The sequence below is a fragment of the Pyxicephalus adspersus genome, chromosome 12 (genome assembly GCF_032062135.1).
Source record: "Pyxicephalus adspersus chromosome 12, UCB_Pads_2.0, whole genome shotgun sequence".
NCBI classification, from domain to species: domain Eukaryota; kingdom Metazoa; phylum Chordata; class Amphibia; order Anura; family Pyxicephalidae; genus Pyxicephalus; species Pyxicephalus adspersus.
In genome coordinates this window covers 10,785,924-10,796,392 of record NC_092869.1, presented here as the reverse complement: position 1 = coordinate 10,796,392, position 10,469 = coordinate 10,785,924, and the positions used below count along the sequence as shown (strand labels likewise).

At 36.9% G+C, this 10,469-nt stretch overlaps 1 protein-coding gene across 1 annotated transcript in view; it reads right to left on the bottom strand.

Moving 5' to 3' along the window:
• The window catches only part of AKAP6 (A-kinase anchoring protein 6), a 122,624-nt gene that overhangs the window by 105,627 nt on the left and 6,528 nt on the right, over positions 1–10,469 (bottom strand). The window lies entirely within an intron of this gene.

The window sequence follows — 10,469 nt, the reverse complement described above, 5'->3', positions numbered from 1 at the left end:
CCCTTTTACGGGGCCTACCCATCCTCCAGGCTTAAGGTTTCAGAGGGAAGCACATATAGAATTTCTTGGTAAGAAGAGGAGCAAACACATCTGCAGCTGGAACCCAAAAGTGATTCAGGATCAACGGCTTAAGCAGAGAAACATGGAAGGCATTGGGTAACTTGAGATGTGGGGGAAGAGGTAGCTTATAACAGACTGGGTTTACTAGGCGAAACTGATAAAACTTGGGAGAGCAGGCACGCCCAAGGTCAGTACTGCCAACATGCGCAGGAGAGAGGCGCCTGTGCTTTACCGAGGAAGAGGTAAGTGTGACAAGTATCACCGCCTGCCACTCACTGCCATCCTGCCACTGTAAAATGTTGAAACTCTGATGGCACAGATGATTTCCTGTGTTTGTGTGGGTTTGCTCTGGGCACTCTGGTTCCCCTCACACCTCTAAAAATTAGTTAATTGGCTATCCAAAAACTGGTTGTGCAGCAAGTGCAATGCCAGCTGTTGGGCAATATATAGATGGATGAGAGCTATATGAACACAAGGAGCTGCACAGAAATGTCTGTTACTGCTACCAGTTTAACAGTTTTTCTTACTTCCTTATCTGCTTACCCCCTTGGCGCCCAGTGGTCCTTTCTATGCAGCTCTTTGCATACCCTAGTAGCCCTAGTGGGAGCATTAAATAGTCAAGGGGCTGTAGAAGCAATAATCTATTTCAGTTTCATTTTACAATCCAGTCTCTGGCTTCAGCAGCTGGTCTCCATTCTCTAACAACACTTAGACCATCTCTTCTAGTTTTTCTTCACTCTCTGAACATTCGATAGGCTGAATATATTGTGTGGACAATTGTGGATTTTAGGTATCCCAATGACTATAAGTAGAAAATATACTGAACTCAGTAGCCCTGACATGGCTTCCTAATCATTGGGGATGTTCACTTTAGGAACCTAGGACCTAATGACCCCAGGCTTGTTCTGAAAACTGCAAAATATTAATACACAATCAGATCCATTTAGGCATGGCTTGGATGGCCACCATTAGGATGGCCATTATAAGTGAATATAGGGATGTATTAGACAAGGGATATACTGCACAAGTAAATGTTTTTTCTTGGTTTGCAATATCAGACAAAATCTCTGGTTTTGGTCTGCACATAAGCTGCACAGACCTTCATAATGAAAAGGGTGTGTGACACTTCTTAAGCGTAGATGGCTGTTAAGTGGTTACTTCAGTCTCAGCGTCTGATTTTCCCTGCAGTCAGATAAACACACAAAAATAACAGTACCGGATAATTTCAGACTGCACATACTCACATATTCCTAATAGGGATCAACAAAATCCTATTTAAGAGGACAACTGTTTAATATTGCTGGTTGTGTCCATGATTGTGAAATTCTGCACACTATGTAATACTTATCCCCATCAAAGTGCCTTTCACATAAACAAATCAATGTTGCCAAAAAGGATTTACATCTGTATGGCAGAACAACAGAAGAATTACATTTTTGGTTGGTTCTGCCTGGTATGGGGCAATACAGAAAGTTCTTAGGAAAAGACCCACTGCTAACTGACTGCATTTACAAACGCTACTTGTGGTGCCATATAGTGACCAATCAAATTCAAATTTTTATTTTGTACTGTCATTTTAGGTACAAGCTTTAATCTGGTTGCTGTAGGGCAACAATGATATTTTTTTTAGGAAATACACTCATTATTGCCATTCCTAATTGGTCATCTGATGGAGTATATTTGCAGTTGGGCAAATTACTGTTATTTTCTTGACAGATCAAACAATTCATTACATACAATGTGTTTTCAACACACATGATCCTAGAAATAAAAATAAGTAAATAAACAACAACTTGAAATAATACATTATAATAAATTAGGCATAGTTACGTCTGCTCACAAATTATCATTTAAACAATTGGGATTATAAGTAAGCAAGGCAGTATCACTCTAAATGGTGCCTTGGATCACATTGGATCCCAACAATTAATATATTGGATATAAAAACATTATTTACGTTGAACATAATAAAAAGCATATTGCATTCTCTATTATCAGATGGCAGGGCTGTGATCTTTAACATTTTACCTGTCCTATATTGGTACAATCCAGTATTGCCGCACCCCTATGTACATACACTGGTTCTTTATGAATCACGCTATATATGTAAGTGTAAATAATGACAACAACAAGGCACACTGCTGTCTCAGAGAAATATTGAGCACTATATGCTAAATTTATACTTTGTATTTATGCAATTTTTTGCTCTTAATAATATATGCCATATTCACTGTATAGCATGTCAACACATATTTGTATGGCATAGCTAGTTGGAAGAAAGGATAGACATATTGAAAACCATGGATGGTTTCTAAAAATTAGTCAATGTTGGTAACTAGCATTAGAAGTAAAGGTGATAATTGCCAGGGCAGGGTTCTCCAGCACCTGGGGTAAAGAGGCCACTTTACTTGGGTCAATGGGTAATAAAGGTTACATATTTAAAAAAGAAAATGCTGCATAGCTGTGTGTAAGAACTAACCAAAATCTCTTGTAAGAGTATTGTTGTATAATTATGAATGAAGGCACAATTTAAAGGAATTTCACATTGGACATTGGACATTGTACATTAGACTGCTACAATGGGGCAGGGGGACACAGGTAAGACATCCAGCCCCAAATGAAAACCCACCTACCTTTCTTTCTGCATCATCCCAGCTTTGAAAGCACATTTTTTTTCAAGCTGCAGTTTGTTCTTTGTTTACATGCTCTATTTTTATTCTCAAGTGTCACTACAACTGTAGTTTCACACAAATCAGACTGTGGCAGGGGAATGAGAGGAGGGGGGATTCTGTTTTGATATACATGAACACTGAAATCAAGTATCCACTTAAAACACTAACAAGCTATTTTTATTTAGCTTTGGTGATGACATGATATGATCTTAGATCATGTCTTGCAGACTTTCATTTTTGTAATCTGTATGCTGCATTTTCCTTTAAACTCTGAGCTGACTTCAACCTTTTAGATGACTTACAAAACAGTGTGCGTGCAGCATTAAATATTAATGTTGACTCAACATTAATAGTAGCAGCTAATAGTTACAGTAAGCTTTGTCACTGTGCCCTTCATCATACTGTGATGCCTTACTGTTTGCAATATGATAACGTTATTTCTATAAATGCCAACATGGCCTGGTCACTAGTACCAAAACCAATGGCCCCTGGTGTAGGAGTCATCTCACCTCTTCCTTTACCTACCCTTCATAGCTATGTGTTGTCTATTATGCTAAATCCCATTTTCTGCTCACACAGCTGCAACTACAGGAAATATTTTTCTCTATTTTTCTTTTGTCTAAGCCCAAGAGGGAGAATTTCAGTTTGTTTTTCTGACTGTTAAAATTATCTACTATACATCACATTAAAAATTGGTGCAAATAATATTCTTTCACCATTATTTAAAATGTATTCAATTAAAGAACCAGAATGGAGTTCATATTCCTTTATATTTAGATATTACACATGTACGACACACAGTACTTAAGTATAGCCTTTACAATTTGGCTTCTGCACAGAGGACCCCACTAATCTGAACTTCTCGGAGACAGATATTCTCCAGCTGCAACAACTTGCACAGAATTCTGAAACTTAGAAGGCTACAGTCAGTGATTGAATGTTTTGTGCACGAAAATGTAAATAACTCACTGCAGGGAATACAGCCTGAACAAGAAAGGTTTCTGTCATTTTTATGTAACTTTTTTATTTAGAGTAAAACAAAAGGAAATGTTGTCACAACAAAGGTAAAGAAACAGCTGAAATATACAGTACGTGCTGGAAGAGATAATACCAATAGTTTCCATAATAAGGCAACAGGTGATAACTCACAAGATAAAATTTTAAGTTAACTGGAAAAGGTCCTTGGGTGATGGGAAACAAGGCAAATACAGCGAGGTTGAGGATGGGCCTATGGGACCCAGGGGAAGAGAAATATGAGGGTACAAGTTAAGGAGTGGGGGAGCAAAGTACAGGAAAGTAAATCCACAGACAAATATAAAAAGATGGAATAGGATGACAGAATTGGTAAAGAAAGATTTAGAATTGCTAAAAAAAAAAAATAGAGGTGAAGGTGGGACTAAAGTCTGCAAGAGGTAGAGAATGTCAGACTTTTTTGTAGTCCAAAATAACCTGTAATTTTAAAAGAAAGGAGAAACTCTCATTCCTAAACTAATTTAGCAGAGCTGGAGGGGCAGATTGCTTTCAAAGAGCAGGCATGCAAGCTGTAATGTATTAACCAAATAAATCAGGACAGACGCCCGTAAACTTTCCTCCCCTCCTAGTATGTGCTGCTTCCCTTACTTCTTAGATTGTAAGCTCTTTGGGGCAGGGACCTCTCATCCTCCTATGTCACTGTCTGTATTCGTCTGTCATTTGCAACTCCTATTTAATGTACAGCACTGTGTAATAGGTTGGCACTATATAAATACTGTTTATTATTATTAATAATAATAATAATAATAATAATAACCTTGGAAAAAAAGGATTTAGGTGGAGAAAGAAAAAGACCAGATCCTTAAGAATCTGATGCTCGGAGAACTGTTTAGAGATGGATATACCTGATCTCAGATAAGGTTTTATCTGGGGCATGCCCAAAAAAGCAGATCCCCCAAAAAGTAATGGTCTGGAGAGTTGTGAAAAATAGAATGAAAAACATTTGGCGTCTGATACCACCTAGTTAAAATTTTGTACCTTTTGATTTTTGATATTTATTGCAAGTGGAGGACTAGGTAGAAAGGAAGAGACGTTTTATTTATTTTTACAAAGTAAACTGATTACGTAGGTCACACTCCCAGGAGTAGGGAAGAACCCTTATCTTCCTAGTGTAAATGTTTATAACAGAGATCGAGGGAGTGACAGGCAAGAACCTCTTTAACAGGTTATAATTTACATGGAGTGAGAGGTCTATTTAGAAGATAAGGAAAGGGAGAAATCCAAGGAAACTAGAGATCTGCTTACATCCCTAGAACTGCAAAGAGGAAAAATCAGGATCATCTGAGATAGAAGACCATGGTTGCAGCAAAGAAAATGAGAATCTGCAAACTTGTTCATATGGGTTATGGATCAAAAGGCCTATCTTATTACCTGTGGAGAAGGAAGGATTACCCAATACTAAAATTAAGAAAGGGGTGGGTGGGCAGTTGGGGAGAGCTAGACTCAGTCACAAAATTTGATTGAGCAATTGACAAGGTAGCCCCAATAGTTGGATGGGACTTAAGACTGGCATAATTAGTAGGTGTACACAGGGGGAAGACCTTAAAAGCAGTGGGGGTATAAGCCTGTTCTGCAGCAAATTCTGGTAAAAATGACTACATTATGGTAAAATTTGATACGTCTCCCGGCTGCCAAAAAAAAGTGCTAGACTATCAAAAACCAACAGGATCACATTAAAGGAAGGCAAATGAATCACATGCCTTACCTAGAAGTACCAGTAGTTAGTTAGTTGTGTTGTCTTTACATCCAACAGCCATTCCTTTCCTATTGTTGTTTGAGGTAAGGTCTAAAAATAAAGATAAATGACTTCTTCAAAGAAAGGGTAAGGCAATAAAATAATGCTTTCAACTTTCGCTATCCAGAAAGTTATTAAATTGAAGATAAACATGAAGACCACTTTTTCTGCATTAACCCTTGCTAGAACATGATTCCTTACCACAGCAGCTCTGTCCAAGGATATACTTTTCTGACTGCCAAAAAATTCCTGCCGAGTGCTGCAAAGCCTGCTCAAAATGCTTTGAGCCTTGTATGTCCTATGAATGAATATTCCCTTTTAGGTAATCAAGCAGCCATTAAGAACTGTCTCTATGATGGCTCATTAAACACAACTTAAAAGTTATTTAGAATAATTACCAAGTCACTGTGAGAACAATGTGTGCAAGATCTACTGGAGGATGACAGGCATCAATGACTGCAACTTGTACAGTGTCTGAATATAAATGCATATATATAGTCACATGACTATTTCAGATTTCTGTTTTACAATTATTGGAGCCTCAGACCAAAATAGGAGGTAAGTCTATATTTAAAAATTTTACCAGACAACTAAAAGACTTATTGGAGTGTGGCCTAAAGTTAGCTCAGCCCAGGATGTAGGAAGCACAAATACTGTTCCAATTGCAGTTTTGTTCCTCTCCTGATCTGATGTTCCACCCTTTTTCTATAGTTGGATAAAGAAGACATCTCATAAGTGTCCATTTAAAGACTGATGTGAAATACTATAGACCAGGCGACTGCTCTGCAGAGAGGGACTGGATTCTTAGCCCATTTTTGTCAAGTTTTTGAAAATAACCTGTTGTTCTTTTTTTACATTTATCATACTTGGAAATCTTTTCTATATAGGAATATCTATATTATAAGTTGAGTTCTGGTTGGCTGTTAGGGTTGGGTATCGATGTGAAAGTAATGTACCAACATTATTATATCTAAAGGCAAATATTTTTTTCAGTCTTGTATACGCTAGGAAGTGGCTACAACCATAGTTAATTTTTTATATTGCTGAGGACCATCATTGGCTACTTCACAGCAAGGGGGAACTCCATGAAGGGAGAACTCCAACACAAAAAAAAAAAAACAAACCTGGCAAAAGTTTTAACCTTCCTTTACTCTATCCAGAAAAGTAAACCCAACATTATCTGCTTTAGATTTACTTGAATTACTGTCATTTCTGCAACACTGCAACACCAGCATCATTTAGCTCTTTTCCTAGCGGCCTCAATGTTCCTGGCCCTCTACCCCTTCCAATTATTGAATTTGATAATAGGTTATTAGCATTTGGTTGTAACATCCACTTTCTTTTTTATAGTAAATTTTAGTTTCACTGGGTCTAAAAATGTTTATAATAAAAACAAAAAGGTTTTATTTATTAATTGATGGTGGTTGATGGATAAGGAAAAGAAACCAAAGAAGATACTATATAGGCAAATTAAACTTCAGATGTATAGTGTCATTATAACCTATGAAATAATCAGCTGAATCTCTCTCATTCCCTCATCTGCTGGGCAGAGTCACCCATTTACTTCTTATCTCTATTTACAGATAATGATAAGATAGTGGCGTGATCATCTGTGGAGCAATACCTCCACATCTATTCTTCTATTACCATATTAGAAAGTTGTTTGTATGCACCCAACCTATAGATATTCATTCTCTATATAGTGGCCACTATCCCCTGCACAGCAGGTAAAGACTAAAACATAGTAATATCATCACTGGATTCCCCAAAAATATTAGAAACCATAAGAGCAGACCTAACACTAGGAGATTATGTGTGTTAGTATTGGCAAACTCGTTCTAAATTGCCTGGATGTTTGGCTGAAACAAGCATGCAGATAATTGTGCTGCAATTAGCTAAATGCCTGAGCTGCAACCTCATTTTGGGTCAGTGATTCAGAAAGTATTAAAGACAAAGGATCAGAATATCAACCAAGCCATTTGCATTTTTTTAGAACCAGGTCAGCAATGTAATCTCTCAGTGAAAGGTCTTAAAAATATAAATAATGTGAAATACCAAATATAAAAAAAAACTTTTTACAATTAGGTGGCTATCTTTATGATTACAAAGCTATATCTGTATACAGTTTAAATTCTTTTTATTCCAAGTAAAAATAATAAAATATTTCAAAAAGTTTTAGCAGTACTAGATGATTACCTCCAGATGGCGCTCTATTCTCAAGAAATATGTACCAAAGACAATAGTTTTAGGTGTTTGTAATAAAATACTGGAGATAGACAAGTGGTGCTTGTGGTGCGTGGTATTGTGAGAACACAAGTAGAAAACATGGTAGAGGAGTTTTGTGAGTAAAAGTTCTACGCTCACAATTAACTTAATGACTCCACCCAACATTTCCTAGCTGGACTATTTCGGGGTGATATTTTCTGTCTAGTTGCTATTCTCTTTTACAGGCAGTTTCTGAACAGATCTTCAGTGGTTAATGTGCATATGCAACCGCTGTTGCTGTTTTACAGCATTATTCTCATACAGTAAATTAAAACTAAAGCCAAAATATTCTTTTGAACAGAGTGAGGAAGGTGGAAATCCTCTTTGCAGAGAAGTCCCACTCTGACATCTATTACCTGTCGATAAAATGAGGTCTGTGATCTGTTAATGCCAAAATATTCAGAGTCATGGCCTTTTCCAAACAGGGCAATATGTCAATGTCTCTGCCAGGGCCCAGTGTCCCATTACTATTCTTTTCTTCTCTAGCTGGTCAATACATGGAACTTCAGGGTATGAAAAGAATGCAATCTGCTCCCCTAAGACAGTCTTAGAAAGATCACATGACTTTAGGACATTAAGAGGAGAGTAGGGGAGTTTTTAAAATGATTTTGCCACTTTGCCTTGAATGGGCAAGGTGACAGTGTCTCTTTAACATAGCATATACCTGGGAACTCTCTAGCTTTTACCAGGGACTAAAACGTAAATATTTTATTACTTTGGTTCTGCTGCTTGTAAATAAAAAAAAATGTGACATTAATTTTACCTTTTCTGTAAACCAGTGGCTAGAATTGGTGCTATCATAGTCATCACAACTTAGTTTATAAACACAACCATGTGATTATGCCAGCAAATCATAGTATACATAACTTTTATCAAATCCATGCAATTGACATTTTAACAACTACATGATGATTAATGGCTTTGTGTAAAAACAAAACCCCAATATTTTTGTGTAACTGCTAATTTGGCTTTTTTAAACACAAAGCTTTGTCACACAGTGATTGGGTCTAATAGTTGGGATCACTGAGCATGCCTAGCTTTTAGGAGGAAATTCTAGGCCTGTATGTGGGATTCACATATATTCTGTAAGAGTAAAAAGTTACTTTTGGATGCATATTGTGTTTCCTTAGGTTACAACATTTGGCCACTATAAAAATGTTAACCATCTTTTGGGATACATTTCACCCAATTCATAATATTTAACTCAAGCCAAAACTTTTCTTGTGGTATTGGGTACAACAGGGAAAAGAAAATTAAAGAAGAGAAAACAGAGAGGGTTGATTGTATTCAATGTGTTTTCTATACAATATAAAGCAGAGTGTGAACAAATATATACAGTATGAGAGTTTTTGAGGCTTAGTTAAACCCTTAGCTAAGCCTCATTGCCTAAAACCAGGGGTTGGCTGGAATATTATAACCCCACTCTTCTACATTCATACCATACACAACTTTCTATGATTACGTTACAACAGGGAAAACGTTAAAGCATTTGTCAAGTTTTTACTAATGTTAGTGACCCTAGTGGGGAGATTTCCCAAACGTCCTGTGTTGTCACTACCAAGGTAGTATAGAAGAGAAGGGATTGGAATGACTTTTGCTGTCTGTGAGCTTGATGGGGTTGCTCCCTTAAATTCTTTTCATTTCTGTTTCAGACCCACAGACAATATTAAGCTCTGGCGGAGGATCTCGTCCTTTTTCACACTAAAACTAAATCTTTGCAAATTTTACTTTGATATCTTAAAGATTATTTGCTAATATCTGCTTTAATAAATTCAAATTCATATTTAATACTAAATCTTTGCAAATTTTACTTTGATATCTCAAACACTATTTGCTAATATCTGTTTTTATAAATTCATATTTATATATTTCTCTTGAGGACTGGTTAGATCTATTTTCCTAAAAAAACTAATGCATGATGAAGCTTATTTTGGTCAGTTTTCTACTCTCTCTCATTTCAAAAGGGGTACTTACATACACCTACATTGTTATCCTAGTATCTATATAAGGCCATTAGGGAAATATTGCACTTGGTGTGCCCCACCTGCCCTCCCCTAAACATGTCTATGCCCCTTCCTAGCTATGCCAATGCCCTCCACAAGCCTCACCTATGTCTCTCCCCCAACCATGCCTTCAGCCCATCTCTAAATACCTAAATACAATTTTTTTGGGTGCTACCATTCCAAAAGAGACAAGAAGACAACAAATAATATTTCAAGCAAGCAGATTTAATCTGTTCCTGCACATGTTCACAAATATATAATCAGTACCAAACTAACATAGCTAGAAAAATGATATAAGCTGTAAGAGCAGTACCACACTGACATCACAGAAACATTTCCACAGCTATATTGTCAGTACTGGACTGACATCACCAGAAACATGTACAATACTGACATCACCAGAGACATTTCTATGCGTAAAATTATTAACGTTCTGCACTGTACTGACATCACCAGAAATATGTCCACAGATATAAGATCGGTACTGGACTGACAGCACCAGAAACATTTCCTCAGATTTATATTCAGTACTGAACTGACATCACCAAAAACAAATCCATGCGTATAATAAAACCTTTCCATATTGTACCGACATTATCAGAAACGTGCACATATATATAGTTGTTACTGCACTGATATCACCAGAAACATGTCGACAGGTGTAAGATAGGTACTGTACTGACATCACCAGAAACATGTCAC